The sequence below is a fragment of the Podarcis bocagei genome, assembly GCF_964188305.1.
Source record: "Podarcis bocagei genome assembly, chromosome: 8".
Lineage (NCBI taxonomy): Eukaryota > Metazoa > Chordata > Lepidosauria > Squamata > Lacertidae > Podarcis > Podarcis bocagei.
The window spans coordinates 1,898,666-1,910,949 of record NC_138133.1 but is presented as its reverse complement, the minus strand read 5'-3'; positions in this window follow the sequence as shown (position 1 = coordinate 1,910,949).

The window sequence follows — 12,284 nt, the reverse complement described above, 5'->3', positions numbered from 1 at the left end:
TCTAAATGGCCTCGGCCCAGTATACCTGAAGGAGCATCTCCACCCCCATCGTTCAGCCCAGACACTGAGGTCCAGTGCCAAGGGCCTTCTGGCAGTTCCCTCACTGCAAGAAGTGAGGTTCCACAGAACCAGGCAGAGGGTCTTCTTGGTAGTGGTGCCCACCCTGTGGAACGCCCTCCCATCAGATGTCAGGGAAATAAACAACTATCTGACTTTTAGCCCTGTTTAGGGAAGTTTTTAATGTTTGCCGTTTTATCATGTTTTTAATATTCTGTTGGAAGCCGCCCAGAGTGGCTGGGGAGGCCTGGCCAAATGGGCAGGGTATAAGTAATAAATTATTATTATGTCCCATTTTCAGTTTTTCCTAATACCCAGGTCATTGTTGACCAACTACTGTATTAACTTTCTAAGTTCCCTGTAGGCAAATAAGTGGTGTTACAATTCTGATATCCCTGTGAGTCTGTCATTGGTTCCGATGTACCTGTGTGTCACTCTTTAAATAGCTACACACTTACATTCTGTGTGGCATTTGGGATCGAGTCTGTAATAAGTTCAAGAGATATTCAGTAAAGTGCGAATGATGATGATGTTGATGATGATGATGATTTATACCCCGCCCATCTGGCTGAAGATCCATTCTGAACTTGCCTTGCGTTTGGTTCCATGGTTAGTCATGCAATTGTTCTCCATGACTTTATACTTTGAATGTTAACCTGTTATGAAATCTAATCTCTCAGCCGGCTTTTGTATTTTGTGTGATAATGACAAAATCTATTTTGTTTAAGTTCCAAAGGCAGCATTACCAAGAAAAGAACGCTCTGTCGACAGTTGCAGGCAGAGAGCGCCCAAGGGGCTGTTGCAAATGACCTGCTTACAAAACAGCAGGAATCTGGGCCAGATACCTCACGTCTGTGGTTGATTGTGATTGTGAACCTTATGACTTATTAGTACAGTACCAATCTTATGACCATTAACAATCGAAGCACAATTCTGTGATGATTAAGAATTCTTTTTTAAAGACACAAGGCATGATATAACATGCATTCACACTAAATGTAGGCATTACTCCAGAAAACTCAGGCAGGGGCAGGGGGCATTTGCAGGAAATACAGGAATGCTGGAAGCTGACTTGTGCTGATTCAGATCAGTGGTCCACCTAGCTCCCTATTGTCTCCAGTGACTGGCAGCGACTCTCCAGGGTTTCAGACAGGAAGTATATCCCAGCCTTATCTAAAGATTTCAGGACTGAACCTGGGACCTCCAGCATGCCAGACAGATGCTGTACCACTGAGCTATGAATTCAGAAGCTTCTGTGGGGAGGCAGTGCTTATGAAAGCATGGCTCATGCTCCTCTGAGAGTCCTGGGATAGCTCAGTCTATTGAGCATGAGACTCTTAATCTCAAGGTCATGGGTCCAAGCCCCACATCAGGCAAAAGATTCCTGCATTGCATGGAATTAGGCTAGAAGACCCTTGGGGTTGCTTTCAACTCTACAATTCTTTGATTCTGGTAGGTCCCAACTTGTTCCTAGGTGGGTTGCACAATAAGGACTTTTTGTTTTCAATCCCTGGGCTGATAGCAAACCACCACTGTTAGGCAGCCCCTTTAAGAGACAAGTTTATTCGCCTCTCCTTCCTCTGTGTGAGGCTTAAATTCTATTCAAATACATACTGCCTTTATATACCTATATCAACCTTTAAAATGAGGATATAAAATCACCTTTATTCCATTACGGACCCCAAGACACCCTGCATGTGATTCCCAGGTGATCACCCATTCAGGTACTGGTTAGCTTCAGCTAGGTGGTGGCCTCCTGTGCCTTCATGCAAATCTAATTATCCAGCCCATCAGCTGTCATCTCAATAAAGAGGAGAAGGAACATGGTCCATGTTTAAGCTGTGAAAGAGCAGCATTCAGAGAATGGAACTGCTTGTCTTTCTTTACTCCCATAATTCCATGAGAAGCACCATGGCAATTAAATGGAGTTCTGGTGTCTCTGCAAATCCCAGCCACCCATTGCTGTGATCCCAGGGTCATTTTCATTTCATTACTGGTTTTGATGAACGTATTAATCAGCCAACATCCTTACATAACTGCCTGTGATTTTGCTAATAATTTCCCCTTTAGCTGCAAATGGCAAATCATTCACATGGTATGATGGATGGCAATTTTAATACTGGCCTTTGCCGATTTCATTTATAGGAATTACTCATTTGTTGATCGGTGGGTTCAGCTAATCACATGCCCATCTGCAGGAAGAGTCAGGAGGTGGACAAGGTGCTTGTGCCTCTCGACCCCTTCCCTCTTAAATCTAGAAGAGAGTGATGGACTGGTTGGGTTCAGAGTGTGGTTAATCCTTCCTTGTAAGAGCGGGTGGTCCTTGGAAGAGGCAGTGATATGACCACTCTTAAAGAAACTGGCTCTGGACCCCATGATTTAGACTAAATACCAACCAGCTTCAAATACCTGCTTCCTAGGGAGAGTGTTGGAGAGAGTCATGGTGTGGCAACTGTAGGCATTCTTGGAAGTCACAGATTAGCTAAACCCATTCTAGCCTGGTCTTAGGCCGGGTGATGGGACTGAGTTATCCTTGGTCGTCCAGATTATGACCTTTACCAAGAGCAATAAAAGAGCAGTGTGAAGTTGCTGCTGCTTCTCAATCTCTTTGCAGCTTTTGGTGCCACTGACTATGGTATCCTTCTGGACCAGTTCTGTGGGATGGAAAATCAGGGCACTTGTGTTACAGTGGTTCAGAGGCACCAATTTGTGAGGGAGATCGGGGGGGGGGGGGGGATTGCACGCACAATGTCCCGATTTGTATCAGGACATCAGGAGGAGTGGTTCCTATGTCCCAGAAATGGGCCTATTGCCAGCCCTGGAAAGGGTTGTATTCCTCCTTAAGGAGCAGGTCTGCAGTTTGGACGTGCTGCTTGCAGGTATGTTCTGATGGGTTGCAGCACTCTGCTCTGCCCCCCTCCCCTCATGAGCCACTGCTGGATAAAAACAGTTGATAATCTTGCAGGGCTGTTGTACTGTCTCATATATACAACCCGAGCATAAGATGGAGGAGCTCATAGCATCAACGCCCCAACACATCTTGCTTCTCCACTAGACACAGCTTTGGATCCAGCACCCAGAAAGCACTGGTCACTCTGTCTCCAGCTCCCAGACCACTTCCAGCTCAGCTCACCACCACCCCCTTCTCCTATCTAGCAGCAACCTCAGAGTTCCCCTGCCAATACCTTCCTCTTCCGTTATAAGGGTGAGCACTCTCCTTTGAAATTTGGAAATAGAAAATATGCTTATTTGTGCCGTTTGTATTAATTTCCTCCCAAGACCTCTGCTTTAACAGTTGCCTTTGTGTATTTTTAAATATTTCTTTCTAACTAAAACTTGGCGCATGGAGAAAGAAAACACCACCCGCCCTTGTCATATTATCCTCCCCAGGTCACATCCCTTGTTGACAGAGGCCTTCCACCGCACACCCCATATTAATCACGTGAGCAGACTATGGCAGAGCCTCACCCCAGATAGTCAGAATGGTGTACATTACAGTTTGCTTACTGAATGTAATAACAGTGATAATAATAGTATTCACATTGTGAAAGACCTCTTGCCTGAATTTGTTCAAGTGTGTTTTGGGGTCAAGTACATTTTAATCATCATCTGGATGATTAAACTTGCAGTTATTAAAATGTTCAAATGATTTGTGGAATGTTTATCCATGGGATCCTAGTCCCAGCATGAGGTTTTTGCCTCAGAGGTTAAAATGTTTCAGACAAGTGAGGAATTCAATCTCATGAGATTTCCATCCACACAATATGTGGGGTCGTTTGTTATCCGAGAACTGAGATCATAAAATTGTGTTTTAAAAACATGAGCTCTGGCAGCACATCCTGTAAGAAATTGATATGCCTGCGTGCCGTCATGCGTCACTGTGGAGAGGGCAGTGGGCGGCTGCTGAACTCTGGCAAAGGACTTTTGGTGACAAAGGTAAGCAATAGCTTGCTGCTTCCATGGGAAGAAATCTTAATGATTCTAAGATTTTCACGGACTAATTAGGTCCTTTCACAAACTGGTATGAGTGCAACAAGGAAAGCAACGAAGGCTGAAATTCTATGCATACCTTCTATGAAGCAAGTCCCATTGAGTTCAATTACAGCTCAAAGTCTCCCCAGGGATCAGTGGAAGGTGGGATGGGTACGCACACACCACAGCCTGCTTTCTTTGGTCAAGTATAACAAGGGCTACAAACTTTTGCTCAGTAAGACCCACTGAACTCTGAGCAAACACAGGATTACACTGCAGAGAAAGGGCAAGTGTTACTTCAGAAATTAGCTGCTTGATTGGAGTGTCACACTAAAGGCAAATCTTTGAGCAGAAAGTAGATACATGTTTAGGAGAAAAGAAACCAAGAGGATAGACGAAGAAAGCCTGAAACTTTGTGGAAAGATACAGCGTTTCCACCCCACAAATTTCAACCAGTCTCATGCCTATTCAACTGTGATTGCTTGGTTTCATCACCCCCGGGGCATTTCCAGAGCTCAGTGACTTCCACGCCTTTCTTTTTTATTTAACAGGATTTATATTTCTCTTAAGTGGGGTACATAAAATGTGAGTATTATAGATTTCAGTAAATCAGTTCTTTTATGTCAGCTTCTTTTCAAGAACTTCCATATATAAAGAAAAGAAAGTTTCCAAAATATACATTATAAAATAATGTAATGATTCCAGACAAGATGGAGATTCTCTTAGTGGATGGATCTTCTCCCTGGGTTAATGCTAAACTGGGCTGTTCTTCTCCAGAAGGAACAGATTCACAATGTAAGGGTCGCATTAATCCATTTCCCTCCCTCCCACCCGCTGCAGTTGTAAGTTTCCACTGTGGCATGGAATGCCACCAACCAGCTTGCGCTGTTGTGCTGGTTGCTCCCTTCCCTGGACAGAGACAGCCCAGACTTTGCAAGCACATTGGCCCCATCTGCCAAATTTCAGAAGGAGAACTGCCGTGGTTTTCTTCCATGGCTGCCTCTTGTGAAAATCCAATCATTCCCACTGAATTGGATCTTACCAGCTGCACAGATAATCCAAAGAGAGATTTGCTTAACTGAGCTTCCATTCAGTGGATAAGATCAGATTTTCACAAGGCTCAGCCATGGAACAACCAGAAAAACTCTTGGACCCAGGGGAATTAGTCAGTGTGCTATATCAGGGGTCGGAATTTTTTTTAGCCGCGGGCCAGTCCACTATCCCTCAGACCTTGTGGCGGGCCAGAGAAGCGGCCCCGGGGCAGGGGCTGGAAGAAGAGGTGAGGGGAGCAAGCAGTCCTCCTCCCCACCCCCCCACCCACAGCCACTGCGCTTACCTCCCCAGGGGCTGCTGCCGCTGCCGCCACTGCTGCTGCTGCTTCTCCTCGTGGGTAGGCAGAGTGAGCTCGTCCGCTCCACTCTCTGGCCCACAGGAGCACCAGGGCAGCAGCAGCGGAGGGAATATGAATGGTGTGAAAGGGCTCAGCCAGCTCAGCCCAGCCCCCTTCCTCCTCTAGGCAGGACGAGTAGAAGCCTGGAGGAGGGAGGGAGGAGGCGCCGCCGTGGTGTGTGGGGGGGAATGGCGCAGCCCGAATGAACAGAACCCCCACGCTGATCCATGGACAGTCCAAGGGCCAGATCTTGAAGGCAATTGGGCCTGATCTGGCCTGTGGGACTTAGTTTGCCAACCCCTGTGCTATATGATCAAAATACAGCTCAAGAGAAGGTATGGATTTGTCACTGCATTTGCACATATTCTTCTTCCCAGGTGCCTCCCTCTCTCCTCCTCTCCCTTTGTGCTCTCCTCCGTTGTCAACAGTGAAAGGGTGGAGGCCTGTTGTCTCTTTGCTTAAATTACTCTGCCAAGTGCAATGGGTATTCATGAGGAAGTCATTATGCTATTGTTATTATGCCCCGAGTTTACTATTTTTGCTCAGGAAAGTGAACCAGAAACCTCAAGATAGGATAACAATGGATTTGGCACCAATTCCAAGAGGCAGGTTAGTGCCTCTTGCTCTCAAGTTGGCTCAGGCCTCTCAAGATTGACCTTTTCTCCAGATGTTGCCCCAGAGGTGATATTTTGCAGTTCTTTGAGCAATACTGCTGGAAGAGACGTGATGAAAATGCAGGATTTGTCATTTCTTCCAACTGAAAAAGATTCAGCATTGATTGTTCCTTTTGTATCTGGCTCAGATTAAATGCCACTCAAGATAAACTCCGGAAACACTCGCCCTTCCACAGTCTTTCAGGCATGAAACACAGACAAAAAGTGTAACAGGAAAGGTTCCCTCCCTTCCATTCTTCACAGTCTTTATCTTCCTACTAAATATTTCTGCCTGATTCCGCTGTCATATCAGGAGAAACTTACACAAGGCAGGGGAGGAGAACCCAGCCCAGAAAGCTTTGTTGGGGGATAATAGGTTGTGGTAAGGAAGGAGACCAAGAAATGGGGAGGGGGGTCAGTCTTGAGAGGGACATGCAGCGCTGGTTCAGGCTATTGTGTGCCCTAGTATGGCTAACTACTTGCAACCCTCCCCCCCCAAAAAAATTGCTAACTTCAATTATGAAAAACAGATGTCTTGTTGAAAAATTGAAAGACCAAACTTGAAACTGCTAAAGAGAACTTCTCTCTTTTTTTTAAAAAAAAGATATTTATTAAAGTTTCAGCATATTACAAAAATAAGAGAAAAAAGTAAAAAAACAAAAAACAAAAAAATGAAAATGAAAATACAAATAAAAAAGTTTAAAACAAATCAGTCTTTCCATATCTTATCTTTCATTTACTTGTTTCCCTGACCTCCTCACACCTCCCTTTTTTGCATTCCAATTCAATTAGTTAATTCAGCAAATCCTTTCCCTCTTTAATTTTATCTTAATCTTTTATCTTAATATATTATAACTTTAGGTTATCACCTGTTAACAATCCATTTTTACATATTCCTTTATAATATTGCTGCTAAAAACCACTTAACTTCAATCCAACATCATTCTAACATTCATTAATTTTGCAGTATTTCTGTAGATAATCTTTAAATTTCTTCCAATCTTCTTCCACCGACTCTTCTCCCTGGTCTCGGATTCTGCCAGTCATTTCCGCCAATTCCATGTAGTCCATCACCTTCATCTGCCATTCTTCCAGAGTGGGTAAATCTTGTGTCTTCCAATATTTTGCAATAAGTATCCTTGCTGCTGTTGTAGCATACATAAAGAAAGTTCTATCCTTCTTTAACACCAATTGGCCAACCATGCCCAGGAGAAAGGCCTCTGGTTTCTTCAGGAAGGTATATTTAAATACCTTTTTCATTTCATTATAAATCATCTCCCAGAAAGCCTTAATCCTTGGGCACGTCCACCAAAGGTGAAAGAATGTACCTTCAGTTTCATTACATTTCCAACATTTATTATCGGGCAAATGATAGAATTTTGCAAGCTTGACTGGGGTCATGTACCACCTGTATATCATTTTCATAATATTCTCTCTTAAGGCATTACATGCCGTAAACTTCATACCTGTGGTCCATAACTGTTCCCAGTCAGCCATCATTATGTTATGTCCAACATTTTGTGCCCATTTAATCATAGCAGATTTCACCGTTTCATCCTGAGTATTCCATTTCAACAGCAAGTTATACATCTTTGACAAAATCTTAGTTTTGGGTTCTAACAGTTCTGTTTCCAATTTTGATTTTTCCACCTGGAAGCCAATTTTCTTGTCCAAATTATATGCCTCCATTATCTGATAATAATGAAGCCAATCTCGCACTTTATTTTTTAGTTTTTCAAAGCTCTGGAATTTCAATCTGTCTCCCTCTTGTTCCAAAATCTCCCAATATTTTGGCCATTTGGCCTCCATATTGAGCTTTTTCTGAGCCTTTGCTTCCATCGGTGACAGCCACCTTGGGGTTTTATTTTCAAGTAGGTCCTTATATCTTATCCAGACATTAAACAATGCTTTCCTGACAATATGATTTTTAAATGCTTTATGTGCTTTGACCTTATCATACCACAAATATGCATGCCATCCAAATACATTATTAAAGCCTTCTAAATCCAAAATGTCTGTGTTTTCAAGGAGCAGCCATTCTTTCAGCCAGCAAAAACCTGCTGATTCATAATAAAGTTTAAGGTCTGGCAGGGCAAATCCACCTCTTTCCTTTGCATCCGTTAGTATTTTAGATTTTATTCTAGGCTTCTTGCCCTGCCAGACAAATCTAGAAATATCTCTCTGCCACTTCTTGAAGCAATCCATTTTATCCAAAATTTGCAATGTTTGAAACAGAAACAACATTCTAGGCAATACATTCATTTTTATCGCAGCAATACGGCCTAGCAGTGAAAGCTTCAAATTTGACCAGATTTCTAAATCTTTTTTCACTTCAGTCCAGCATTTTTCATAATTGTCTTTAAATAAATTCCCATTTTTAGCTGTCATATTAATCCCCAGGTATTTCACTTTCTTAACCACTGTTAAACCTGTCTCATTCTGAAACCTCTGTCTCTCAATCGCTGTTAAATTTTTCTCTAAGACCTTTGTTTTTAACTTATTCAGTTTAAATCCTGCAACCTGACCAAATTCTTGAATCAGTTCCAAAACTCTTTTGGTACTAGATTCTGGCTCCTGTAATGTCAATACTAAGTCATCTGCAAATGCTCTCAATTTGTACTGTTTAGCTCCAACTTGTATACCTTTAACCAATTGGTCCCTTCTAATCATATTCAGCAGGACCTCCAGGACCGATATAAAAAGCAATGGGGAGATTGGGCAACCTTGTCGTGTCCCTTTTTCTATCTTAAATTCCTCCGTCACCACGTTATTAACAATTAATTTAGCCTTTTGTTCTGAATAAATTGCACTTATACCGTTTCCAAAGCCTTGACCTACCCCCATCCCCTGTAGGTTCTTCTTCATAAAACTCCAAGAAATGTTGTCAAAAGCTTTCTCCACGTCCACAAATATCAAAACTGCCTTGGTATTAATATTCACTTGTAATTTTTCTAAAATATTATGTTTCTCATATTATCAGACAAGCGTCTACCCGGGAGAAAGCCTGCTTGATCTTTATGAATCTCTTCCACTAACACTTTTTTTAGTCTTTTAGCCAAAATGTCTGCAAAGATTTTATAATCCACATTAAGCAGTGATATGGGGCGGTAGTTCTTAAGCTGCGTCTTTTCAGTCTCTGTTTTCGGTATAAGTGTGATGTACGCTTCCTTCCACGACTCTGGTGCCCTTTTCCCATCCATTATTTCATTACAGACTTCCTTTAAAGGTTGTACTAACCATTCTCTTAAAGATCTGTAGTATCTAGAAGACAGACCATCCGGTCCTGGAGATTTACCTAATTGCATATTCTGAATGGCACCTTCTACCTCCTGTTCAGTTATTTTATAGTTCAGCATTAATTTATTTTCTTGAGAGATTTTTTGTAATCCATTTATTTTCAAAAATCGGTCTACAAAACAGTTTCTAATCTTGACTGGGTTCTGTATGTTCTTTCCTTCCACTTCTAAATTTATAATAGTGTTTAACTTTTGTCTTTTTTTCATTTGCCAGGCCAACAATTTCCCACATTTATTAGCTGACTCAAATGTCTTTTGTCTCATTTGTTTAATTTTCCATTCTATCTCCTGATTCATCATTTTCATGTATTGTACTTGATATACGGTAACTTTATTTCTCTCAAGATTTCTTGCGACTTTGGTTTTGCTCTCAATTTCTTTTCACTTTCCTTTATTTTCTCCAAAATTTTATCCTTCTTCTCATTTTGAATTCTCGTCTTTATTGCATTCTGTTGTATCAAGAACCCTCTCATAACCGCTTTGCTTGCGTCCCAGATTACTCTTTTTTCAACATTAGTGTTCATATTTATCTCGAAATAGTCTCTCAAGGTTTTTTGGGCCTTCTTTATCACTTCTTCATCTCTAAATAAGGTGTCATTCATCCTCCATCTGAAAGAGCCAGTTGGTGTTAGTTTAATCTCCATCTTCACAGCATTATGGTCAGAGCAGGTTTTTGGACAAATTTCCACTTTTCTTGTCTTTGGTGCCATTCCTCTAGTTACCCATATTTGGTCAATTCTTGTCCATGTCATTTTGGCTTCAGAGAAGAAGGTTCCCTCTCTAGCCAAGGGATTCTTTGTTCTCCAGATATCAACTAAGCCCAAGTTGTCTGTCATCTCAAAAAAGGTTTTCGGTAGTCTACCATCCTTAGTGACTACCTGTCTTTGTGCCTTGTCCATATTTGTAGATACCACTCCATTCATATCTCCCATCAAAATCACATTATAGTCCAAATAGTCCATCAAGGTCTCATGCAACTTTTAAAAGAATTCAGATTTCCCCTCATTTGGTGCATAAACTCCTACTATTAAAAATTTCTCTCCTTGTATTTGAATTTCAATTGCCACAAATCTTCCTTGGTCATCTTTAAAGATAAATTTCGGTGATAGTCTCTCCTTTGCATAAATCACTACTCCTCTTTTTTTAACTTTGTCCGATGAGATAAACTCCTGACCCAATCTTTTGTTGATCAATACTTTTCTATGTAGCCTTATCACATCTGTTTCCTGTAGACAAATCAAGTCCAATTGCTCCTTTTTTAATAAATGAAAAACTCTTTTCCTTTTCTGGGGGAGTTGAGACCATTAGTATTCCAGCTTAATAGTTGCAGAGCCATGATGTAGTTACTTTACTTTTCCTCCAACTGCACCAAGTGCCTGTTCCTGCTCTGTCTTTAGAAACTGCTAAAGAGAACTTCTCAGTGAATTGCACCCTGTCAGGGCTGAGCCTTACAATTAGACAAGTGGCTCAGGTGGCTGATGTTGGGAGACAGGGCGTGGGGGCAAGACGAAGGATGTTGTCTCGCTGCCATCATCAACTTCTGCCACTCCTTTCTGCTTCTGTACCTGGGCTTGGGGTGGCCTTCGCCTCAGGCAGCAGAATGCCCTGCCCTTAATGGCTTCCTCATCTTTTGAAAAGGCAATTGAAGTTCTGAGGTTTCTCATGTGCTCAGCAAGCATAGGCAGCTGATACATTTTGTCTATGTGAAACTGTTCCACATTCTCCATGAAAAGATAGCAAATTGCTATAGCACTGGGTGTGGCTGTGCTACCTGCAGAAAAAAGTAGCAATTTCCCAGGACAAATACAGCACATTCAGTGCTTTAAAAGGTGATATTTCTACAATGGAATAGTGTGAAGTGGAAAATCCAGAAGAAAGTGCTGTGATAGCAACAAGGATTTGCCCCCACCCTCCTGATGAGATTTTTTTGCTTTCCTCTGCAGCGTCTGGCAACAAGCAAGCTGACTTTAAATGGATATATGCTTTGATCATTTTGCCAAGTGATTAACAGCACTAAACTAAAATCCTCCACACCTGTACTTGGACTGCCTAAGAATGTGGCCTTTCTCCAAAATAAAAAGAAAGAGATAGCAACATATATATAGAGGCTGGCACATGTATGTGTGTATCCAGAATCCTGCAGGGCTGGGGGGGGCAGAGAATCATAGAGTTGGAAGGGCCCCTGAGGGTCATCTAGTCCAACCCCTTGCGGTGCAGGAAAAGGCAGCTGTCCCTTACGAGATCAAACCAGCAACCTTGGCGTTATCAGCACCATGCGCTAAGCAACTGAGCTATCCAGCATCTGCAGAGTCTTGCTCGTGCCTTTGCTGTCAGCCAGCATCAGAGCTCAATTAAAGATGTAGGTCACCATCTGTCAAAGGCATTCCCAGTTGCATCTGTCATTGTTTAAGCTAGCCTGGGTGCCAGCCCAAGAGTTTGTTGTTGTTGTCTGCGGCAAATTAAAATGTTGACGTTCCCCACTCCTGTGTCTCATTATATGCTGAGCAGCACAACAATCTCATGTGCTGATGATCAACAATTCACTGAAACACTATTTTCTCATTGGTCTTCTTAATGTCTGTCACTTTTTCCTGGTGTCCCTTTCTAGGTGTGCCTATGGGCCAGGCAGCCGGTGGAGGTCAAAAGGCTCTCCGTCCTGCCCTTTACAAAGAAGGAGACATTACCTAGCTGACTCTGTCCCCCTCCTCAAACAATGGCAGGCAGGCACACTTGGAATAGTGGTCTACAGTTGTCTACTTTGCCACTAAAATTGGGCCACTGCAACAACAACAAAAATCATATTTGGCTGATCTGCCCACTTTAACACTACAAAGCACCACTTCAGCAACTGAAACTCTGTATCCTGCTTTTTTCCATCCACACCAGTGATTAGTTTTTATAACCCTATAGGAAATG